Source organism: Anas platyrhynchos, chromosome 3, assembly GCF_047663525.1.
Source record: "Anas platyrhynchos isolate ZD024472 breed Pekin duck chromosome 3, IASCAAS_PekinDuck_T2T, whole genome shotgun sequence".
NCBI classification, from domain to species: Eukaryota; Metazoa; Chordata; class Aves; order Anseriformes; family Anatidae; genus Anas; species Anas platyrhynchos.
This window is the reverse complement of record NC_092589.1, coordinates 83,485,212-83,510,278: the sequence shown is the minus strand read 5'-3', so window position 1 is coordinate 83,510,278 and position 25,067 is coordinate 83,485,212. Positions and strand designations below refer to the sequence as shown.

The 25,067-nt window shown below is 44.8% G+C and overlaps 1 protein-coding gene and 1 long non-coding RNA gene across 7 annotated transcripts in view; one reads left to right on the top strand and one right to left on the bottom strand.

Annotated features, from left to right (window-relative positions):
• The first annotated feature begins 4,977 nt into the window (after positions 1–4,977).
• Positions 4,978–25,067, top strand: part of HTR1E (5-hydroxytryptamine receptor 1E) — a 34,304-nt gene continuing 14,214 nt past the window's right edge. The window contains exons 1-4 of one of the 4 annotated variants that reach the window (XM_038177563.2): positions 4,978–5,457; positions 18,924–19,212; positions 19,306–19,383; positions 19,511–20,414. The gene's annotated coding sequence lies outside the window, so the exon portion shown is untranslated. Of the gene's footprint in view, positions 5,458–18,923; positions 19,213–19,305; positions 20,415–25,067 lie in introns of all 4 variants that reach the window. The other 3 variants (XM_038177562.2, XM_038177561.2, XM_072036210.1) reach the window with 3 other exon arrangements.
• Positions 10,116–25,067, bottom strand: part of LOC140002227 (uncharacterized) — a 55,608-nt gene continuing 40,656 nt past the window's right edge. Inside the window, exons 5-6 of one of the 3 annotated variants that reach the window (XR_011808470.1) lie at positions 16,518–16,708; positions 10,116–12,254 (exon numbers count right to left, since the gene is read on the bottom strand). This is a non-coding gene — a long non-coding RNA (uncharacterized lncRNA). Of the gene's footprint in view, positions 12,255–16,517; positions 16,709–21,861; positions 23,616–25,067 lie in introns of those variants that run through there. The other 2 variants (XR_011808469.1, XR_011808471.1) reach the window with 2 other exon arrangements.

Below are 25,067 nucleotides of genomic sequence, written 5' to 3'. Positions count from 1 at the left end.
GTGCCCAAATGGCATCTGAAGTAAATATTTAATCCACGATAACAGAGCACACTGAAGCATAAAATTTACAGTCACCACAGGCGTGCCCTCAGTAGCTGGGATAGATACAAAAGATATTATAGATAAGCTGCAAGGTGTTGCCAAAATGAGTTAATGCTTTGGGGCAGTTTTTTTTTTTTTGAAAGAAAGAACAAATATCAATTATATAAAACTTTTATCCTGGAAGATTTTATAAGGTATGCCTACAATAGCTTTATACATGCTTTGTTTTGTGTGGTCAGTGTGAAACTGATGTGTTTTTTCACCACTTCAACCACATTTTTTTCTTTTCTATGTAACTTCTGTGCATTTAAATTTTGAATTATAGCAGACTACAACCGTTTGCTCAGTGTCTCCACATTTTATTTTATTTTTTAATCGGGCTGATAAAATACAGACTTCCAAGTTTTTACGATGCTGTTTGGGGTATTCCATATCTTACAGTACCAAAGTGACCTAGAAGAATATCTTTGTAGTGGTTTGTCAAAATATCACTGATTTCCAGAAAAATAAAAGACAAAAAGAAGTTATTACATCACTGTATGATATGGACTAAATAGCATACTTAGGCACACACCTGCTTTAGCAGAGTTCTGAGTATGCTCAGATACAGTGACCACTACACTGGAATCTCTCCATACATATAAGGCCTTTGAAAAAATTTGGTATGAAATTTAAACAAATTTATAACAAGCCTGGAGTTTATTGACTGTTTTCAGTTTAAGAGGAATAAATATTCCAGAAATGGACAGTCATCATAAAGCAAGAGTTTGTGAGATCCTGCTCCAGTTAATTTATTGTAATAAAAATGGGCTAAATTTAAGCTTGCCTTTTCATCCTCGGGTTATTTGTAGCAAAATAAAGATATAATTTTATAATTAAAGTAATTCACAGATGTGTGGTTGGACACTGGGACAGGCTCCCCAGGGCAGTGGTCACAGCACTGAGCCTGCTGGATTTCAAGAAGCATTTGGACAATGCTTTCAGACATGGCCTGTTTTTTTGGTGGTCTTTTGGGGATCCAGGGGTTGGACTTGATGGTCCTTGGGTGTCCCTTCCTACTCGGGATTTTCTAGGATTCTATGAATTAATTTTAGATTCCAGTTAAATAAGAAATATATAGTCCTCCATCAAGAGTACTCTGTGTTGTGTGCTTGATCACATTTTAATCAACAGCAGGGGCTTTTATCAATTTCAGAAAGGCATCAACAAAAACTTCTTCTGTGATAACAGCACTCGTGCTGTTGAAAATCCAAATTTCAAGTGCATTCTTGTGGAGTTTAGAAGACCCTTAACTACAAGTATATATTTTTCACATCTTTTTCCAAATCCGAGTGCCAGGAAAATATGTATAATGGTCCATCAACTTCCCATCTCTTCTAGAAAGCCCTCTACATCCCCAGCGTGGAGTTGTGAATCCCAACGGTGTGATTCAGGGGAGTTGGAGCTTGTGTACAGTAGAGTGTAATGCAGGTTGGCTGCAACCAGGTCAAAAGCCTGTGACAAATGTCAGCCTTGGTGGAGCATCAGCTGGGATATATCATACTAAGACGTCAATAAAGCATTAACCAAAGCAGATCACCTACCAGCCATGAGCAGTAAATGAACTGCCTGCACAAGCATGAGCTGCTGAGGCTGGGAGGAGGCTACAAGATGAACGAGCCTGCGAAACAGCAGAGTGACAACGATGGAGAAAGGGTGACATTTGCTGAGCATTTACGAGTGCCACTGATGGAGATGGAAAGAAAACACCCAGAGCAGGGCACGCATGTAAGCTGATGCATAATTATTTTGACCACTGTGCAAACGAACAAGTCGCAGAGGGGCTTTGCCCCAGCCCAGCAGAGCCAGAAGGCTGTGCCTGTGCCATGTCACTGTCATTTTGTTCAAAGAAAGATGACACTGATGGCACCAAGGCACCGGAGGCTGCAGCACCAACATGGGGACAAGAGAGGACCCCAAAGCCACAGCACGGCAGTGCCCCTTTGCTGCCTTCTTCTTGCTGAGGAATAGGAGCCTGCCAAGCTCTGAATTTCAGCAGCTTTTATTAGGACGATATTTTTGTAAAGGGCAGCTATGCCTTTCCCTGCAAAAGTATCATCTGTTTATCCTTCAGGGCTCTAGCACTACTTCTGACCGGGGACCACCCATGGCAAACATCGGCCTGGCAGCAATTCTGAGAAGCTCAAACAAAAATACACAGCATTTACACGGGCATTTTTGGTATCTTCTATCAGCTCTTATCTGCAGAGTTTAATCTAAATTAAATGAGGATGCTGTTGTATTTATTTTTTTTTTAATTTGTTTTTGAAGACTAATTGCAGGGCAATTACTGGGCACAAATAGATCACTTTTTTCATAGAAGACAAAAAAGGATTATATCCTTAGGAGGATGGACTGTGTTTCCCTGAGCTGGGGAAACACGTAACTTTGAGAGAAGGACTCCAGTGAGCCCAGTGGTCACCTCCTACAGCACCTCATCATTTGCCTGCAACCAGCACAAGGTGCTTCAGAGAGCTGCAAGAGCTCTGAAAGTGAGCATTTGGATCCCTCTTCTGCTGAAGAACTTGCTTCAGTGTAGGCAAAAGTCTATCTGGGGTCACCTGTTTGTGAGTGATGTAGAGACGTGGTGTAGAGATGGGTGGCTGGGTGGGAGCAGCCTGGAGAGAAATGACACCTCTGGGACCTGCTTCTACAACATTTCTTCACCTCTTCCTAAGCCAGCATCATCCTGCTGCACGGGGATCAATCTGACTGATCCACAGTGCTTTTATTTGCTAGAAAACAGCACAGCAGCTCAGATTTGCCCCTAGCTAGGATTTGATAGGGTATGCAGAAAAGAGGTTCTCAATCACCGCTGGGTCATGACTAGGAGAATTACTCAAAAGGGGTGAGATTCATTTCACCTCACTGTACGCATCCGAACGTTAATCACCTCCATCTAAGCCAGTCACCCTGGGCTCGCTTCAGACTCGCTGGAGAGAAATGGGCACCTCCAAAAGGCAGCTCATTTCATCTCCACGTAGATGTCCAAGATGGATGAGATGAGTTGCCTTCTGGAGGTGTCTATTTCTCTCCATTAACTATATGGAGAGCCTTAGGTGACAAGTTTGCATGCAGATGATTAACTTACAACGTCAAAAGCTCAAGGCAGACAAATCCCACATGCAGGGCATTAGCATTTGAGCACTCAGCCCCACAGACAGGAGGGAGGGGATTATGGAGCATGCTGCCAACAGACACTCCAGTGGCTCCTTCCAGCTCTGCAGAGATGTACCTGGTGACATTTCCAGCGATCTCCTAGGAAAGAATCAGCAACCTGACTGCAAAGAAAGGACTGCGAAAGGGCAATATGCCAAAGAAAGAGGAGGTGTGTGTACAAGTAGCAACCAGCCAGCAATTCCCTGATGGACTTTTCCTGTCCAAAGCGGCATGGCTCAATATGATCAGTTATATCTGAATGGTCCTGAAATGAAGTAAGGGAGACTGTGACAAACCCGCAAAAAGATTTTATTTTGCTGCCTCTCCTCCTGTATCTGCAGCTTTGCTGTGATGGCAGTGTGGCTGGCTGAGCGAGTGAATGCATGCAAAAGCTCATCAGAAATGCAGCTTCCTTTTCATGGCAATGGTGGCTATCCAAAAGGAAGCAACTCAACGTGCCCTCTGTCATGCACTTGCAGGTACACCCAGGAAACCACAAACCAAGTCTGAGGAGCACTGCAAGACCTCCCTGCTCCGCACACCTCTGGAGGCATGCAGAGCCCTTTTATTGCTGGTTAGAGCTGGGTAGCTGAGGCACAGAGAGCTTACAGGACTCAAACTGGGCCACGCATGCTGAAAAGCAGAACCCACCTCTCCCAAACACCAGCCTGGTGCCATAATTACTGACTAATCCTGCCTCTGTAGCCTGTGACAAGAACAGCTTTTGGCAGTCATTCCAGCTCCCTTCACAGTCACATGAAATTAATTTAATTATTAAAAAAATAAATAAAGAATAATGGGATTTAATTGACTTAATATGAAGCTTTCTGGGCTGTCACTCCACTCAGCTTCGGATCAACTTGTACTCATTCAGCTGTGAGTGACTGATGTTTGTGCCTTTCATTAAGGGACCATTGTCTTTCTTTAAATCCTTCCTTCCATGCTTCATATTTGCATAATGTTGCTTTTATTTTTCACGTTTATGTTTAGATATCAGGCACCCTGGCCGGAGGGTCCTCCATGTGTATGATGGATGCAGCCACCTCCTGCTGCTGGAGGTTTATTCTACCTGTGGCTGCGGTGTGGTGGTGGGGAGAGGTGGGATGTGGGGTCACTGCCTGGGCTGTACACCAGAATGGAGCTGTGCCGTAGCTTGTTTTATTCAGTTGTGGACGTGTCAGAATAAATACTACAGCTAACAGGTTTTGTTTGTCTTACCATCATGATGATGGCCCCACTGAGGTTTATGGCCCTGTTATGGCTGGTGCTGCATGAACTCACCGCAGCCTTCCCCTAAATGTAAGTGGGAGACATCAGGAACTCTAGAGGAGGTCCTGGGCAGAAAATCTCTCCAGAAATGATGACCGTAAATAAAATGCCTGAGAATTTCATTCCCTTGTTGTTCAGTGTTTGAGGAGGACATGAAAGCCGTGATTACAGAGACCTGGAGATTTTTGCTCCGGGTCATCTTCCACTCCCATTCCAGCCCACGGAGCCCTCCAGCAGCCCTGGACACGTTTCACCAGAAAGCAGCGGAGCAGAAGACCTCCCGAGGTAAAGCAGGAGAGATGGGAACAGAGGCTTTGTGAATGGGTTTTAAATCAGTGCCACTCCACATTCAAAAAAAAAAAAAAAAAAATATATATATATATATATATATATAAATATTTCACAAGCCGTGGGAAATGACACGATCCCCGGATAGAGACAACTTCCTTAGGCAAAGCAGAGGTGCCTTCACCTCGGCTCTCTTTGGAACCCTCCCCAAAACCCCACGGCACCCAAGTCTCTCTCCACCCCCGGGGGATGCTATCTCCGCTCTCCCCCCCGCTGCCCGGCGAGCTCCCCGCGACCCCAGCCCCGGCAGCAGGCGGCGGTGCCCCCTGGTGGGCACGGAGGGGCTCGGGGGCGGCGCCGTGCCCCCGGCGGAGCGCAGCGGGTGCGGAGCGGGTGCGGAGCGGGTGCGGAGCCGCCGCAGGCTCCCCGCAGCCCGGCCCCCTCCCCGCATCCCCCCGCCCCAAAGCGGCCGTGCCGGCCCCCTCCTCCGCCCGCCGATAAATCCCCACCGCCGGGGGGGCTGCGCCGCACTCGCGGCTGCCGGGCTGAGGGCAAGAGGGGGGACAGCCCACCCCGCCTGTCCCCCCAAAATATCCCCCCTCCCCTCCGGGAGAGACCCCCGAGCACGGGGGGAGCGGAGCGGCTGCCGCCGGAGCGCAGGTGAGTGCCCGGGGTGCAGGGGTGGGAGGTTGTGGGGTGCCCGGGGGTGTTGGGGTGGGAGGTTGTGGGGTGTCCATGGGGCACCGCAGGGGAACAGCCCCCTCCCGACAGCGTACTTATTGCCGAGTTTTCCTCCGTGGGCTTGAGACGGTTCCCATTGGGGTGCCGGCATGGGGTGAGCATCCCGCAGAGCATCCTCGGTACCCAGCGCTGCTTCTGTTGGGCTGTCCGGGCGTCCCTGCTCGTTGTCTGCGGTGCTGTGAGCCCGTCTCTGAGGTGCATCACCCTTTTCTTTCAGTGCATGGAAAGGGCAGCTCCCTGCCCTGGCACCCGCGGCTGGGGGCTGAGCGGCTGGGAGATGCGCAGGGCATGGGAAGTGTCGGTGATCCCCGGTGCTGAGCAAGGGGCATCGGGCTCCTCACTTCGGGGCCGGAGCTCCGGGAAAGTGAAATACTGGGCTGTCTGCCTACCTGTTAGTCCCCGTGGCCCTAGATGTGCAGCAGGTGGAGCAGGGATCTTCCCTTGGTCACAGACAGTGTCGGGGTCCTTGAGTGTGTGTAGAGAGAGATTGTCGGGGCAGAGAACAGAGCTCATTTGTTTTAGTGTTTGCCATTAACCTCATGCTCAAAAGCCTTGATTCGGGTCCACACCCCCTCTAAATATCCAGCTGTTGAAAGCACAGGGCATTTCATCTGCATTTTTATATTTTCTGCTGGTTGGGAATCCTCGTGAAACAGCCCAGAAATTTTCAGTTTTAAAAGAACAAAGCTGGAATGGGTATGCACTCATACACTCCAAAAACCCTGGGCTCCAGGTGAAAGAAAAAAAGCACCATCAAATATTGCAACTCTTATGGTATGAGAACTGCACTACTTTCCCTTACAGAAACATGTACGTATGGCTTCTGGCCAGCAAAGCCCATGTTTAATGCTGGTGAGGGCTTAGGTGCTGTTGGCTTCAGTGGAATTGCTCAGTGGCTCAAGGCGAACATGTGCTTTTGTGCTTTCCCAAACCAAGGCTTAAGTCCTGTTCGAAAAAAATTTGCTTGGATGAATCAAGCTCGTTCAGGAGTTCAGTGCAGACTGAGTCAGGGAAGCATGGACTGAACGGCAGTACCAGCCCCCCTGTGCAGGAGCTAGGAAATCACCAGTGCCTTGGGTTTTTTCCTGGAAACGCAGACAACAAGCTCATAGGAGCCAGTGATCATGGACTGCCTGTAGCCTATCTTTGCAGTTCAGTCCTCTCACAAACTTTGAGACCTAGGAGGGCAGCTCTTACATGAGCCATCCAACTTTAAAAAAAAAAAAAGAATCTCTCATTTGGTAAAACGATAATCTGCAATTATTTTACAATCATTGAACACATAGGTGATTGTCAGGAACCAAAGCACTTTCAAGCATTAAAAAAAAAAGAGAACATTACATAATTAAGATGTCCAAAGAGTTATTCTAAATAGCTTGATTCTTCTGCAAGGAACGCTTTGATTCCTTTAAAAATTAGAGAAAATTGTGCTTAACTGTTCCATTTTTTCCCCTTCTGAAGAAGTCCTGCACATGCTGAAACCATCTGTACCCTCAAGTAGCTTTCTTTTTTCTATGTTTTTTTTTTTCTTTTTTTTTTTTTTTTTTCCTGAAAGTAGATAAACATGCCTGCATTTGTACTTAAAAGCTCCAAGAAAAGTTCTGAAGCACTTCTGCTTGTACTGCTATTATAACAGCTTCGGCACAGCAGAGGCAGTGTTGGTTCAGCAGCTCTGAGCTTGAGCCTGGTGCTGTTGAAGCCTTGAAGCTTTACCACCAGCTTCACCAAGTGGCCACCTAAGGACAGTGGATATTTGTTTTAAATCTCGTGTTTTCCTGACCCTAGATTTATGTCCAGGCAATCGCATGAGGATGTAGAAGGGGAACCTGGCAATTGCAGCTCTTCTGGCTGAGGGGTTGGGATTTAGCCATAACCTCCCTGCAAGACTGATATGTTTAAGACATGAGGGTCCCTTCCAGAACAAAAAGGGAGCAGTCTTGTTTATTAAAAATGGAGAACAAGATCTCAAAGCAAACAGTGAGAAAAGCCTTAAATCAGTTCAAAGCTATTTGAAGTCATTGATCAAACACTGGGAAGACACGATGATAAAGAAAAAGGTCACCGGGCCAAACTCATCTCCGCGTAATTACATTAAGTCTGTCAAACTAATCCCTGGCCTATCTTGACGGAAAATATTATGCCGGTTCTTTTTAATCGAGTGACCAGTATATTAAACAGCCTGGCACCTCTTATCCGCACACTCAAGCATGTAAATATGCCTGCTTGCGAGCAGCCCTCATGAATTCAATGGGTTTGGCCTTTGTGAGGTTGACCACCTGCATGGGTTTTAGTTCTGCAAGCAGCCAGTGAATTAGCCCTTCTGAACCTCCCCTTGTAGCTAATTTGGTGCTCTTGATGGCTGGGGCAGTAAGAAGTGTGGGGTTTGTGGGGGAGGTTGGGGTGGAGAATTTGGCAGAGGCAAGTGAGGTCAGAATTTAAATGCGGCTGAGATGAACTGGAGATGTGATAAGCAGAAGGCCAAGTAGGAAGTACTGCTCTGAGCTGAGAATAATCAACTGCACAGCTATAGGAGCGGAAGCAGTTCACCCAGTATCACTTCAGAGGACTGCATTCCACTCATAAGGCAGATATCTCACAGGGCTGCACAAAAGAGCTTGTAGGATTTGACCCTAAAAGCATGTGAAGGGTTCAGGTCCTGCAGCTCAGCGCTGTCGAGGTCTTGGCCATGAGAACTTGGCCATGGGGTCCAGGCTGGGGCACTCAGCATCCCTGAAAGAGTCACAGGAGGCTGTAAGACATCCTGGCCTTAGGTGGGACTGGGCACAGGTGACAAGAATCCACCGCGACAAAGGAAGATTTTTTCTTAGTCCCACAGTCAGCAAAGTCAGGTTGAGCAGAACTGTTTGGGGCTGTAAATCGCTTGGTAACCCCAGAAGCACATTGATCAGCCCCAATATCTAACGTGTGCTCGTGCGTAATTAACAATTTTCACAGCCAGCATGAGCACAGGGGGCCAAAATGCCAAAAGTAGGGCTGTCCTTTAAAAGGTGAGCCACGGTCTGACACATGGCACTCACAAAAGCTGTGGCTGTTGCCTGGGGCTTTCTGAGCTCCAGTTCCCCCTCTGTGGCCTCTGCTGGGTGGACTCTTTGTTCCAGCTGGCAGCTTCTTGGCCTGCACCATGTCTGCCTGCTCCCCCCAGGCCACAGGAAAAGCTCCTCCTGGCCCCACCACCCGTCCACCACCCACAAACTCCCACCCATCACCAGGCACTCTCCAGGACAATGCAGTTCTCCTGTGCCTGTAAGACTTCCCAGGTTTGGATGTCCTGAAGGGATATCGTGTTGACTGCTTCTAATTACTCCATTAGTTGATTTATCAGTTTATGCTGAAGTCAAAGAAGCCCAGCAAGGCCTCCCATTCCTGAATCTACGTCTCAGATGAGATGGGCTCTGTTTGGAGGGGATGAGCAGCAACTACCTGGTCCCCTGGGTCGGACAGCTGCTCTCCCCAGCATGGCCACCTGAGCCCTCTGACCCTGTCCTGTCCTTCCAGACACCCTTTTCATGTCTTTGGGCTCCTTGCCATTCCCCATGCGGTGTCAGTTCTGCACTCCAGCCCAGTCCAAATACACTGCCCAGCTCCACATCTGCCTTTTTTCTCTGTTTGGGAAGCAGGTTTTGTTTTATATTTACAATACAATCAGCAAAAGAAAAAAAATACATTTATGGAACTAACAACCTACACATTTGTTTATTTTCAGCTAAACTTACTCCTCTCCACAAGCTAAATTAGACAGCTTTTCCCATTAAGTTACTACTGGTTCTGATGTACTTTTTTTTCCAAGCAGGCCAGGCTATCTGCTATCACAGACAGCAGTTGTTACGTTACATATTCTTTCTCTTTTCTTCACGTTTTGAAATATCGAGGGATCAGTTCAGACTAGCTTTTAATAAAGAAAAGCATGCAAGTGGGGGCCAACGTAGCAAAACACTCTTGAAACGTGCTCTGTGGGTTGGGTCCCGTTCTTATTCTGTCTCTGAGTGTCTTTCCTGTAGGAGAAGAGATTGAAGCCGAGCACATCAGTTGAAAGATACCATTCAGAAAGAGATTTATGATCCTGTTTCATCAGGGATGCTTATGTGGAATTACTGCCTGCCTGAAAGCACTGACTCAGAGCTCACATGTAAATTGCCAGTATAATTCCACTATTCTGTGTTTCACAGAATTGAATGTTTTGTGCCTTGCTTCAAGTGTTTTCTTGATGAAAATCTTTCAGTTTTCTCCTAAAGAGAGCTTTGTAGACAGCCTAACTGTAACCACGTCTCCCTGAGTTGCAAACATGCAGCAACTGCCAGTCAAATGTGTGATACCTTAATTTTGAAATGGACAGCTTCATATCAACACCACTGTGTTCTTGCAGGAGTGCTTTAGTGATATCATTCCTCCTCGTATGTGAGAAGTTTTGCATGAAACTTGATATCCATGCTCTGCTTTAACTTCACATCCTCAGTCACAAAACCAGAGGTGAATGCTCAGCAAGACCAATCATGGGAGTGGGTGACAGTAATACACGGGCATGATTCACACATATTTATACAGCCAATAAATTAATCTTGATCCATATACAGAGACACTTCATTATAACACAGAAATAAGTTACAAAGTGCTTCTCATGCTGTTGAAATAGGGCAGGTTCAGTAATCAGCACCCAATTTGGAAACTAAGAGCAAGGTCTGAAAAGGTTCACACAAACAGGAGCATACAGTGTTTCTTTAGCAGGTATTTTCCAGCCAATAATTCCAAACTTCTGGGGGTCAGAGCAGCACGTGCCTGCCCTTTGCAGGATGAAGTGGTCCAGCTGGGTGCATCCTCTCTGCTCAAGGTAGCTCATTGCGATGCTCAGGCAGGCGTCCATGCAATTCACGCCTTCATGAGTTGTGCACGTCAAGTGTCCACCTTTCTCTTTTTGCCACGACTAATGGTTTTGTTGCTGTTGCATTTCATAGGAGAGCACAGACTAGTTAAGAGGCCTCACGGAGCTGTAAATATTTGATGAAGCTGCCGGCTGGGGCTTTGTACAGCGTGAGTGTGAATTCAACGCTGTAAGACAGCTAAAAATCAAATTATGCTGAGCATTGTCTTGCTGAATTAAAAGCATGAATTGACACAGGTCTTGATCCCCGAGCTGAAACAAAAATCAGAAACTCCTGAATAGTTTGACATGGTATGCAGTACAGTCTGGTAGGAAGGAACCGCTCGCCTGAGGGGTTATAAGTGCACATCCTTGCAGTGCATGTACCAGCCTTTCTCTGGGCTGCATCTCCCACTGTGCCTGCTGGTTGAGCCTTAGGAGGGATTTCAGGCCATTAAAACACACAATGTTCCTCTGAAAAACAGCGATCGTCATGCCCATGCTTGCATACCTCCCGTGGGCCCTCGGCAGACACAGGGAGGAGGAGTGTTATCCGGTTGTGTCAGGTAACGCGTGGCCATGAAAGGAAAAGCCCCCCTCTTACAGAAGAGAAGAAAACAACGTGAAAGGAAGAAATAGGAAATTCTTACTGTAGCACAAGAAATCCCCAAAGCACTATAATTTAAGCCTGGAGCCCACTATGAGAAAGTCTCCCATGGTTGGCCTGCACTGCCTGGCTGAGCTGAGCTGGGCCAGGAGGTCTGAAACACTGCGACCACAGCTGGGTTTGGGAGGATGGGGTAGGGCTTTAACTGCTCCCACCTGTGGAGATGTTTGGAGCCAGGCTTCAGGGAGTGTAATTTTCACGTTATTGTTAAAGAAGTGGGACAGGCCCTGCTTTTCACCTGTTGGTTGTGAAGGTCTGTGTCCTGAAGAGCCTGAGGCGAGTTTTCTCTTCTGTAGGCACCAAAGTGTTAGCAAAACAGGGAGAAATCTTCCACTGATAGCAACGGGTGCCAGATTTAACACTTTTTAATGACAGCATTGCTCAATTGTCACTTTGAACAAGATACAGTATTTAGCATAAATAGTTCCTTATAGGCTCAGGCTTATGATTTAACATATATACTAAGCTGTTAAAGGGAAAAGCATGCTAAAAACATAAAGCATGCATATTTTCACAATGACCTGATGATAAAAGAACTATTTTCAAGCAGTTTGATTAAAAAAAAAAAAAAAAAAGTGAAAGAGGGAAATGTTTGAAGTATCTGATACAGGAGGAAAAATTAAATCATAAATAAAACCAGATCAGCCATACACAAAGGGTTTGCACACAGCCGCCTTTGAAGCAAACTGTGGCTAGGCAAGAGATAAGTATATTTGGATTTACTGGTAGAGGTGTTTGCAACTTTTTCAGCTCGGGCCCATAGCATTGTGCTGTCAAAGAGCATCTCATGGGTGTTTGGAAACTTACCCTGGTGCCTTTTCTGCTAAGTGTTCCTGTTAATAAGTGCTAGCAGAGAACCCTGCCTAACACTGCTGATGTGCAGCCAAATGAAGGAGTGCAGAAATGAGGTGAGAAAGTCCTGGCCAAGCCCTAGGGACAGCCAAGTTCAGAGGGGGAGCAGAGGCTGAGGTTCTTGTGTTATGATAGCTTACTATTATAACAGCACTGCTTTGCATTACTGGGAAAGCTTAAATCTAGAGCGTGGGCAAGTCCAGACACCAGGTCCAGGGGAGAAACAAGGACTTGGTCCAATCACTGCATGTGCTTTGGGGTTTCGTCCACATCCCTTAGGCATCATAGACTTCACTAGAGCCAGTCGATGTCTGGGAACTGCTAAGAACATAAATAAATTATTAATATGCTGTCAGATAAGGGAGAAAATATTACTTCAATGTCTTCCACGCTTTGTGTAAGAGTTGGCTTTTCTGAAGTCCAATTTCTTTTGTTTGCTGAGGGAGTTTTCTTAAGGAACCCATTATTTATGCTATTATCCTGTTTTCTCTATCCTTTGGGGAATTCAGCAGATGTGAATATAGCCAAGACAAGTTCCTTCCTAACCTATTCATATGTGAAGGAGATTTTCCAGGGTTTTATCTGTCCTGGCTGTCCCTTGCTGGTACTTTTGTCTGGGCACCAGAGGAGTGGGAATCCCCACACTTTTCCAGTGTGGGGATTGCAAGGGTGGTTCCTGAGCAGCCAGAGCCAGCTGATGGGCATCAAACTGAGGGTTTGCATCCTTGACTAAAACAGCTTCCCAAAATGAATGAAATCAAGCTGCATTTCCTTCCATGCTTTCTGAGCACCCTGTGCTGTGACCAGCTCCTGTGCCACAAGCATGGAGCACAACAGCAAGGAGCAAGCAGTAGAGTTGCTACCATACAACATTTGGTGCTTGGACTTCAAATGTAAACATAAAAGTAGGATTAAAATACAGAGGCTGGCATTTACCTCTTCTCTTGGTTTAATTTTTGATCTTCTCTTTTTTTGTTGTTTGATAGTGTACAGCACATTCTAAACAATCATTTTATAAGATGTTCCTGTGAGGTTAAGAGCCATAGCAAAGTAGTCCCTATTTATTGCTAGCTTTCTACCTGAGAAGCTTGCAGGCAGCAGACTGTGAGTTGTGTGATGATTTTAATGTGAGGGTGGCATTTACATGGATAAAATTTCCATTATTTCATAACCGAGCTATTGTTTTCTACCCAGGCACACAGTGGGAATGGTTCGAGAGAAAAAATATATATTGTAGTTCTTTCTTACATTATATTTTGGCTGCATGTAATATCTCTATTACTTTTGTATTTATTTCCTGGTATTGTGGATATGATAGTCTATTTTCAGAAAAATACGCTTTCTCTCTGAACTGTTTTTTAAAAATATCTTCTTTAACAGGCAAAGAATGCAAGTAATTTTATTTTGACTATTTATACATAATGATTTTACATTGTTCATTCAACAATAAATATCTTAATGGACACTTTCAGGTAACAGCATTTAAATAATTTCACTATCTAGTACAGCAGTACCAACACTGATCTAATTTGGGGCCATATTAGATAGAACAGTTTAAGATGTTCCATGAGGCAAGAATTCTTGCGTATGTGGTTGAAACTGTTGCAGCACAAGGCTGAGCAATACTGCGTGATCTTGAAAATGGTCCTGAAAATCAATCATTCTGAATTTTCAATTATGCTGGAATGTTTTTTTGGCAGATAGAGATATATTATTAAAAAAAAAAAAAAAAAAAAAAAAAAAAAAAAAGAGATGCTAGGATGTCAAAAGTGCTTGAAATGTACAATACGTATAAAAGCCTGCCTTGGACAGTGAAGCCAGAAGATGGGAAGAAATTTGTCAACAAGCTATGCCCACTGATAGGTGCCGCATCCTATCCATCTACTCATCCCTAATATGATGGAATTAAATTGCCAACCTTTCCTTGATGATTCCGTGCATCTGACTCTGTACTGAAGCACCAGCACACAGAGATCTAGTCTTTGTTTCTTGTTGAACCAACTTTGTCTTTAGAAACATCCCTGGACAGCTGACTACTAGTGGATCTCAGAAATGGTGTCTCTTTGTCCTAGTTTCTTTGTCCTCTCAAAATTTGTATTAAATTTCTGTTTTGTACCTGTCAGGTGTGCTACAAAAAAGCATCCCATGTTGCTTATTTTGACAGCTTGTTTAGGCACAAATTTACCTTGAAGGCATTTCCAGGGCACTTTCAGTCCTTCCTTATCTATTTGGGCAAGGTATGTTGTCTATCTCTACTGTTAACCTTCTTGTGCCAACACTTGTCCCCAGGTGCATTACCCTTTGCACTGAATTCACAAGTAGGTGTGGATGTAGCCAGCAACTTCGGAAAGAATTGAAGCACCTCTGATCATGTAGAGACCTCCAGAGAGTCATCTGTAGGCTCTTTTGCCAAACCAATGTCATCCAGGCAAATATATATGCTTCATATGGCACCAAAAAAAAGTTGCATTTTCCTGATATCTCATTCCAAACATAACCTTGCTGAGGAGAAAGCCCTTTCTCCTGGTTCTGATAGGGCTCAAATGTGGACTCTGTTGTCCAGGGCACCTCTTTTCTCTAGTTACTTTAAAGTGTTTCTCTTGTTCAAATTGCTTCTGGGTCTACACCCAAGGAAAGGGTCCAGGTTTGGTAGGAGCTCTTGCTGGTGACCTTCAGTTGGACCAGCCCTCTTCTACTCCCTAGGTGCCTCAGAGCAGTGAGTATTTCCAGGATGCCAAGAGATAGTGCAAATATAAATCTGTTCTGCTTTTCCACCCCCCTTTACAGATTTCTAACTTTGGCGAGACTTTGAATGACCCCAGTATTGGTAAAGTGGGATCTTTCTCATTTTCCCCTAGTCCTGTGGTGCCTGGTCACTCTTTGCAGACAAGCAGGAGGGCCACTTACCACCACGTGCACTGGACCTGACAGCCCAGCCCTGGGTAAAAGAAGACATGGGCTAACACAGCACTGCATTCCCACACTAGGGCTGCTCTGGATAACCCTGTCTCATGGAGGAGCTGGGGCACATCATCTCCTGAGCTCCCTTCCAGCATGGTACTTCTAATGTGATTTAGCTCCTGGATTTTTAAAGCATCACATAAGTGGCATCTTCATGCTCTTCAAGGAGGCTAGCAAAACTCTCACTTTATTGTGGAGAATAATGAAATGTTGTTTAATGTCCCTCCTCCAAGCTCTTAGCAATTAAACTTATTTCATCGTGCTGATTTTAAACAGTCTGGCAAAATTCTCGCAGAGTGGCATGTTGTCTGGAAACTGTTCATCCAACTTCTCTCTCATTCTTTGCAAGATAATCAGGGAAGACACACACACTGCAGGATCCTTGCTCCCCATCCCAGCAGTGCATACCCAAACCAGCACCTACGGGGAGACACCCTGCTTGCTGGGAGGAGGGATGCACTGTGTGCTGTTGTTTCCAGCTGGTGTGGCAACCCACTGGGGCATTGGACTGCTGACACTAAGAGGAGATGTTAACCATGGAAGTGCTCATAGGCAGGGGATGAAGAAGTACCAGGAATGGTTTCCTATGAGCAAGACAAGGCTGGACTCACCTTCTTCTACCTTGTATGCTTCTTAACAATGAATTTAAAGAAATCATCCAGAGTGACAATCTGACACCTTCTTCTGATTAAAGGACATCAAATCCAGTTACTGTAAGCTCTGGCTTGGCTGTTTTTGCGATTTCCCTCAATTCCCAGCAGAAATTAAGCATGGGAGCTGGGATTCAGACGTCTGAGATTAATGGAATTGCTCAGGTATTGAAGCAGTGACAAAATGGAAAGTTCTTCCTTGCAGAAAAAGTAATTAGTCCCTTTCAGATCTTCAATTTGACACTAGCTCAGCATCACTTATTCTCCAGTGGGAATATTACGTCTTAACAAGGTTCATTGTAATATCATCCTTTTTCAGTAGTAATCGGAAGAGAGAAGGCCTCTTAAAACTGTTGTCTTGCTGCATTGAGATTTTTAACATTTCAGCCTCCCACTTATCAGCTGATATTGCTCGCATTGACTTCAGCACGTGAACAATCCCAGTACTCTCAAGTGTCTAGAAATCAGCTCTTCCTTCTTCACCACCCCCCCACCCAACCTCCACCGCCTGTATTTTTGGCAGGAGTCTGTAGAGAAAAGCAGCAATGTTTCCAAATTAAAAGGTAGTGTTACAACTGAAGTTAAAATCCTCAGGGTGGGGAAAACATGTCAAAATAATCTGTGAGGCTGGGTTTTGGGGGAGAAAGGATAGCTCCATGGTGTGGATTTCACCTTAATACGAAATTGTGTCAGCCCTGGGTCTCTGTTCCTTTACGTCAAGGCAATTCTTCCAAAAGTAGAGTGCGCCATCCATTCATGTGTAAAACAGGCAAATGCAAAAGTGCTCAGGTGAAAAATATGCTGTATTTTTAAGAGCTGCTGTCCTGGCACACACTTCTTTGAGAGTTTAATAAAGCCTGGAACAGCCTATGCTATTTAGTTTTCTCAGGCCAAGGAGATCCTTTCTCCGTGCCACCACTCAGTGCAACCCCACAGCCCTGGGTTGCCCTGGGTCGACCTGTGAAAGTCCTACCTGTGTTTAATTGCTCGTTCTTCCATTTCCCCATCTATCACCCAAAGTCCTGTCTCCAATTTAGCATCATGCGTTCGAGGCTGTTGAAACACAGTTGAGAAGACTTAGATGTACAGCTGGGTGGCTGCATCTCCTAGATAGGTTTGATAATCAGCCTCTATGCACAGCTCCAAGTTATTTTGAATAGAGGACTGCTGAAAATAAACAGAAAAAGAATTAAATAAATTGTAAGTGACCTCCTTTCCTGCGCCGCCAGATTGGGACACTCTGTGGGTAAACATCTCCGAATAAAGCTGTTCTAAATTAAATAAATCGCTGGCTGTGGTGGGTATAATATGAGGTTGCAATAAAAGCTATTTAAAATCCCATCAAGATGTTGAAGCCCTCATCCAGAATGCAACGGGACAAGCATGTGCTGTTGCCAGCAGACCTGACTGCAGCAGCTGTCTCAAACCAGCATCCCCCAGTGTGACATCCAGCTTCAGAGCAGGGGATGTTCAGAAGGGTTAAGGCATTGGGCATCTCCGAGGGACTCACAAGAACTGTTGAGCTCAGCAGGGAAGCTGTGCAAGCTGTGCAAAAGCACAGAGGGCTCCCGCAGAGACATTTGCTGCTAGCTGCCAGCACCCAGCCAGCCCAGTTGTCACAGGGCCTTAGCTGGAAATGAAAAGGCATTTTTGAAGTCAGTTGTGCTGAGTACTTTAACTTGATTATTTGAAGCATTTGTAATAATAGCATTGCAAACCTCATCTTCATTTATGTGGTTCTCTTTGCAAATTGTTAACAATTACAGGTCACCATTGAGATGGAAGCATCTTAGCATTTGTTGCAAAAGCTTTTTAACAGTAATTCAAGTCTTATTTACTCTGTCACCAGATCATTTCATGTGCTAATGCACTGGGAATGTCAAACTGTGCTGATGATAGTGGAGTTTTCCTTCTGCTCGATTTTATTCCTGTGCAAATACAATTAAAGCCAGAAGTGTCTTAGAGGGGCCTGAGTTAGCTCCCCTTTTGCTCCGAAGGCAAGCACACCCAGAACTGTAAGGTCTCAGGGAAAGAGACAGGTCTTGTACCTGTTAGGGCAACACCTTGCAGGCTTGGCTCATGGCCTTAGCACCCATGCTGGCTGTTGGCAGATGGTTGTGGAGGGTGATTCACAGAGAACTTAAATAGAACAAGCCTAGGGCATAACTATATCTTAAGAGTAAATTTTGCAGTGTGCTAATGTCTCCCTGCAGAGTCACAAGGAACTAGTAGTATCTGATGGGGCTCTGATCAGACCTGAGGCACCCAAAGGATAATTTCACCCATCCGCTGAAGTCCGTGGTGTGTCAGAGACCAGGCACTCCACTTAAGGGTGACTTGATCCCAGACCACCTAACAAGCAGTCTTCGGTTATTATCACCATACAGAGGGAGCAATTTAGGCAGTGACCCACGCATGCTGACCACCCCTGCAAACCAGACTGGTTTTGATTAAGCACCTGAGAGTGGTTTCAGATGCCTAATACAGGATCTGTTCAGATAACGAGCCTACAGTGACATGGCCAAACCACTCCATCACTGCATCAGTGTCAGGAACAGGCATATAATTTGACACTGCGTGATCCATCAGCGTTCATCTATTTCAACTAACAATGACCTTGTACATGAATATATGAAAGTTTAATGCTGTCCCGTTTTCTAGTCCCTCAGTTTCCATAAAATAAATGTGTTCAGTAGAAGGCTGGGAATATATAAATGAAAGGAATCAGCTCTCTGCCCTTTTAGACTGACAAAAAATCATAGTAGACTACAACTAAAAAGTAATAATAACTTGTGAGTCACAAAAGACCTTTGGGTGAACACAATTAGAAAAAGAGAATTAGCGGTATATTGTCTGTGTATGTCTGAACTGCAGGCAGACACTGAAGTGGCAATAACTTGAAGCAAGAGTTTGCTGTTGTTGCTCAGTTTTTTTCAGACTGCTTCAACATCCCATGCAAAAATAATTTCAACAGCTTCCAGTTGTGAGGAAATATGTAGCCAAAATTTGTTGCTATAAACATGTGTTCAAGAGGAGGACAGAGTAATGCTCTGTGCTAATCACTGTCAGCATACTGTTGAACTGTCAGTGTCACCAGATGGTGTACATGATGTCTAAAAAAAAAACCAACTATTTTTCTGTTGTTTTTTGCATGGTGTTTTTACACTAGTTTCACTATTAGAGCAGCATATCAGATACAGTTGTCTCATACTAGCTTCAGTGGAGATCTGGACTGGAATAAACAGCTGACATAATAACACTGCACGAGGGTGCACCATGAAGATATGACAAGCCATAGTACAATCAGTAGTATAGCAGCATCATTAACCTTTTTTTTTCTTTTTTTTTTCTTTTTTTTTTCTTTTTTTTTTTTTTGTAGCTGCACTAAATTTTCCACAGACAAGAGCATTAGTAATTTTAACTTTGATTGAGAACTGCTATTATCCACTCACAGCATGTGGGAGCAAACAGGCACTTGGATAAATCACAAAAAAGAAAACCACTTAGCAAGCTGCTTTCCTCAATAACACCTTTTTCTGAAGGTACAAGGCTGAGTGCTGTAGGGAGAGTGTGTGTGAAGAGAAAAGCAAGGCTGCAACAGCGCACTGAAGCGCGCTCAAGGTCAGCCCCTCTCATGGAAGACCAAGAGGTCACATTTTGCTTGGAAGGTATTCTGAAATGTTTAAAAAATTTAAGTAATTAAATAATTCAGCAAGTGAAAGCCATCAGGATTCTAATGCAGTGTTAATGGGGTCTTTCAGGATTCGCAAAGATCAGCTTCAAGAATGACAGGACTGGAGCCATTAGCAAGCTCATCCAGCAGTGATCATCCATCAGAGGTGAGTGTCTCCATATCCTGATGCAGAGGAGTGTGAGGAGCAGCACCACATTCCTGCCTGCAGAAGCTCCAAGAGGCTTGGGACACGTGCAGATAATCTCCTGAATTCCCTCATTTTCCTGCTGCAGACTGTCAGCCCAGGGGTGTGTTTGCTCAGCAATGGATGAAGCTGGCAGTGACTCCACCAGGCTGAGTAGTTGCAACACTCAGTGGGAGACCATCTTCTCCTCAACCAGTGCTAGGTGAGAAGCAGTTCGACCTGGTTTGTAATTTGGAATATCTCTCATGTGGTCATTGAGATGAAGAGTTGATGGACAGTCTCCAGGGAACTGCAACACCAATTTGGATTTGGTATTTCCTACCGAGAGCACAGGCAGTGCCAACACCGCAGAAGAGAACGAGGAGTAAGGGCTCCAGCTGCTCCTCCACTGCTCGTCAGCTTCTGCAGGTCTCACCTCCGTGAGGCAGCCTGGTGGTACCGGTCAGTGTTCAAACTGGTCAAAATGTGGTGAGAAACAGACAATTTCATTCCCCTCGCTCAAAGCTGGGATAGCCTCCAGATTAAATTCCACCTCCTGGTAACTCCTACTGGATGTATCTTCTACCAAAGGCCTGTGGAAAGGACCTGAACCAGAGGAGGTTTGGCCCTTCGCATCTGTGGTGCAGAATCCAGCGGTGCATTATTCTGATTAGAAGGTCTAATACAGCAAATAGAGCATATCAAACTGTCTACTGTGTTTCATCATCCATAATTTCCTGCAGCAACCTACAGCCATCCAAGCTGCTTCAACCTCCCTCTCACAACCCTGAGAGATGCTGTCCCAGCAGAGGGGTCCCTGCGTCACCAGCACCTCAGCACTGACAGAGCAGTGTGATGCCTTCAGAGCATTCAGCGGGTCCCTCACCTTTTACTGGGCATCTGAAACTGCCGTGGGGAGAGGCAGGAGGCACCCCGGGGCCTGGCTGTCCCCACAGAGAGTGCGTGACCACCTCTGGGGAAAGAACTTCGGGAGCGCCCAGGCTGCGCAGCAGGTTGGTGCATCTCAGTGGGCTTTCTCCAGACACAACCTCCTGTCCTGTTTTGTGGTTTGGGAGGGATGTGATTCACTACCACGCTGTGCCATCTGTGCCCCGTGGTGGTGCTTAGTGCTAGGGCAGGGATTCACTGGTCCCCCCAGGATGGTGAGAGGCGGCAAGAGTGTCCCGAGCTCTAGAACAAGAAAAACATTTTTGCTGCAGTAAGATTCAACGTTAGCTGCTGTGAGAGTGTGTTGGCTCACTCACAGGCTTGGTTACTGGCTGCCAGTACAGGACATGGTGCGATCTTGATTGCTGCTGTACAGTTAGGGATGGCCTGGAAAATGTAAACTGAGAATGATATATTAGAGAGCTTAAGTTAGATTTTATCTAAATATACTTAAGAAGCCCAGGGTCAAGAGGGGAACAAATGAAAACTTCAATCTTCTTTTCAGAGTCTGATCTTTAGCTGACTGTCCATGATCATTACACCAACTGGGGGATACTACGTATTGGTGGTGAGTTTATGGAGCTACTGCACCCTGAGAACTAGATAGTCTTGCAAATTAACTTTTCTCATTCATAGTAGTGGCCAGAATAATGCACTCCTGTGCATTATCTGCATTATCTGGCAGATAATGCAGAGTGAGAATGAATGAAAGCGGCATGGCTGAGGGTGTCTGGAAATTTAGTTAATCTGTACTCAGAAGCAATGGAGGAAAGATGTTTTATGTTCCGTAATGGTAGACATCCATTTGTTTGTGTGCCACTGATCTTCAGCACCAAAGATGACAAAAGTGATGGCACTAGAATAAAAGGTTTTCCTTGTAAGTCAGATTTTCATAGAGCTCTTTCTTGTAAGGTCACAACAGTACGCACAAGCAGCATTTTTAGGTTGTATTTCATAAATGCAGTCTACTTTTACACAGAGCAAAGAAATGGATATGTGAAGTTTGTGGTGAAAAAAAATAAAAATAAAGAAGGAAAAAAAATAAAACAAAGGGAAAAGAAAAGCAATGCTAAAATGATGCTAAAAGATTACTCCTTTTGGATGCTTCCATTATAAATCTTTCACTGTGTACATCAGTGCTGGGATTTGGGGCCAGAGGTGACTGTTGTGGCACATTGACAGCAGGTGTGTAGGATGAAAAATGTTCCATTTTTGCTTTTTCCACTCATTGACTCCTTAGCACTTCTGCACTGTGCTGTCCAAAGCAATGGTGCCGTTAAGGGGCAAGAGTCAACACCTGATTATGAGGATTATTGCTGTGGACTGGGTCTGACCTCCTGTCAGTCAGCCCTCACCCTCTGCAGCTACTCATAAGTCCCCCGTGGGCTGAGAATTCCTATGTTTCAGCCTCTGTGTGATTTTTTGCAAGTCTGAGCAAGAACATCAGCTCCTGCTGTTCTGCTAGTAGGGAAGAAGTTTAATTTCTCCCACATGGTGCAAGCACTTGCACAGCTCAGAACTGAAGGAAGGCAGGAAGGATAAATTGCCCTACAGAGAGGTCTCTGTCTTATCTATTGAAGGAGCTTTGGTGGCAAGCTGAGACTAGAAGATTCAACCAGAATTTGCTAAAGCCTGGTAGGAGGTAATGGTGGGAACTACTCCATGTGCCCATCAATAAAGTTTGCTCCATCTTGAGCCCAGTGGCTCAAGATCATCAGAAGATGATCTCCACTTCCTCCAGAACCTGTGTGTACAACTTAGTGGACATCCTAGGAAATGATATTAGATTGCTGGACCCTGCCAGACTTATCTATTACTCTAGCCTGCAGATGTAGAGGCCCAGACAGAGGGGCTACTTGTTCTTGACCAGTAACCAGAAAACGTTCCAAGCTAGACCAAGCCCTCTCTTTATCTGAAGAGTCCAAATGCAAAGCATCCACCAGACCACCACAGGTGAACAGGTAGGAGGGAAAATCATTTCATAGCTACCTAACCTTATATTTTCTGCAAAGGTTTCTGTCACTGCCCTTCAGATTATTAATTTAGGAAATAATCTAACTCATGCATTCTGGGGATCTGGTTCTTCTATACCTGTAATTAAACTGCCATCAAAGTGGATTTCTGCTTGGGAACAGGTATTTCTGTTTATTTCCTAAACCATTCCTTTGGATCTATTCTCTTTCATGATTACTGAGTTCTGAATTCCTCATGATGATTACTATCACGTCAGCCCAGAAATAAATTGTATAACAGTGACACAGAACCACAGCAACCTCTTCTCCTACCCCAGGCTCTGCTCTTTTACATCGTTAGCGTCCCACAGTCTCCACTAAATGAAAAAGGAATATTTACCTTGCACAACTTTTGACAGAGAAAAATTTACTTGGTCTGGTAGGTTTTCAGGATAGTCCTTCAGAAACTAACTCTCCTTCCAGCTGATGTCCCTCAGGTCTGTATGAGCTCACTTTAGAGACAGGAGTGTTGCCTGGTGAGCAATGTCCACACTTAAGAGAACAGGAGGGGTGTCAAACCTAGCAGCCTGTCTGCAAAGGATTGGCATTGTACAGCTGGATGTTGCCCATTGTCTCACTGCAAGCAACGCTGGGCTGGGTTTCAGCTGCAAAGCTGACATGATCCAGAAAGGGAGCCAGCAAGTCTTACCATGTGGGATGAGGAAGCCTCAAACACCAAGAAAGTGTTGTTCAGCTCTTGCTGGGGGCTACAAGAGTTGCAGTGTCGGCTCCTTTGCTTTTATCGCTTCAGAGGCAGGTGAGTCAGTACAGTGGTGGCATTTGTCAAAACTCCTCAAACTTTCAGCAAGATTTTAAGGAATAGCATACTGTTTTAAACAGTCTCGTTGGATTTGTGTATGCACATGCAGATACGCATTTTCAGCCCATGTATGACTTAGAGAATATATGCTGTTTGAATTTTATAGAACTGATGAATTTTAAAACACTTTGGTTCGTTAGAGTCACCTCTGATCCCACAGTGAGTTCTACCCAAGCAAGCATCTGCAGTTTGCTGAAGCAGACGTCTGGTAAAGTGAATGAGGCATACACTTTTCATCTTCTACCCCCTCATCATCTCCTTCATTTTCTGAGGCGGCGTAAATCAAGGCTTTGCTTATGGTGATGATTAAAGCACTCTGGTTTATTCCAGAATTTAATATTGTTCTTAATGAGAAAAACATATTTAAAATGCACACAGTAGGTATGAAATCCATCTTGCCTTTAAAATCAGTCTTCTGCCACTGAGACAGGCACCTGGGGGGAGCAGTAGAGGAGATTATGGTTGATTATTTTTTTTTGGTCATTGTTTTTTTTTGTATGTGTCTATGTGTTTGTGACATTTCCTTTGTTAGCACAATTTTAAGAATTCTTATTTATTATGACTATTAGCTGCTGCAGCAAAACCTAACCAAGGGCAGGACAAATATCCACATTAGGAGTCTAATAGAGGGATGTGATGTACCAGTAGTCATAGGATGTTTTGAGTGTGACCCACAGCCTTCTGTACTCATTATAACCAATCTACTACAAACAGGGAAAATGGAAATATGGTATATATGGTACATAGCTGAAAAATGCATGTCTTCACATAGAGACATCATAGAGAATGACAGCCAAACATTGTCCTCCTCTCTTTCTGTCTCTCCAACACACACGCAAACACCTGCTGTCAAAATATATGTTACTTCCAGCAGAGCTTGGTTCATCACATTTTGTTACACCTGTTAAAAGACAGCTCAATCTTTGTAGTGGATGAACTTTCATAATTACTCTGTATTTATGTTGTATTTGTGGGTTAATTATATAGCGCTTATGGGTTTTGACAGCTAATTACCACTAATTCGTATAATGACATGTCTGATATTGAATTAGTTTCATAATGCTATATTTTACTTATCTTGTATCTACATGGTAATTGATCCAGACATGTAGTTACACTGCCAGTTATGTGAGGTTAGACAAAGTTAAAAGTTTTCAAGAACAAAGATATGGATTATCACAGGCAATGGACAAAATTAAGCACATTATTTTGGTTGTAGGTAATGAAGGGTCTTCATATCAAAGCTACAGCTAGAAGTAGTTACTGCTAGGACTCCAAAGAACATAACTGCAGTATTACAATAGTCACTGGATCACACTGGTAACCAAAAATTCTCCATATGTGCTGTCAACTCAGTGAGTTCTGACATTGATCTCTTGGTTAGCACTACCAAGAAAGTTTGGAAACAAAAGCAGCAATTCTCTTTTTCATGTGATTTTTCTGGTCCTATTGACTGGGTTTGGTTTGTGACTTCTGTTCTTAGCTAGGTATATTGCTAGGGACAGTGCTATAAACACTCCCCCACTCTGTCTAACTCCACTCAGCAAATATGCAGACTTCACCATGATGCTCCAGCACAGGAAACCTGGCCCCGCTGACCTGCACTTGGCAAATATGATGAAAAACTGCCTTCTCCCAAGGTTCCAGGGCCTTTGCCAGCAATTTTGCTGCAGCAGAGTCATACTAAGCAGGAGCCTGTCCTTGACCTGCTGGGTGTTGTACACCACGTGGGCTGTCAGTAATTAATTTCTCCTGCACTTGCAGCGAGCGTGCCGGCCAGATGGAAATCCCACGCTGGCAGCCCCCAGCAGCAGTCTCGTGCCACTAGCACAAAGCTCTCACCGTCACGAGACATTATTCAGCGTTAGGAAGGACTCACAGTTGCC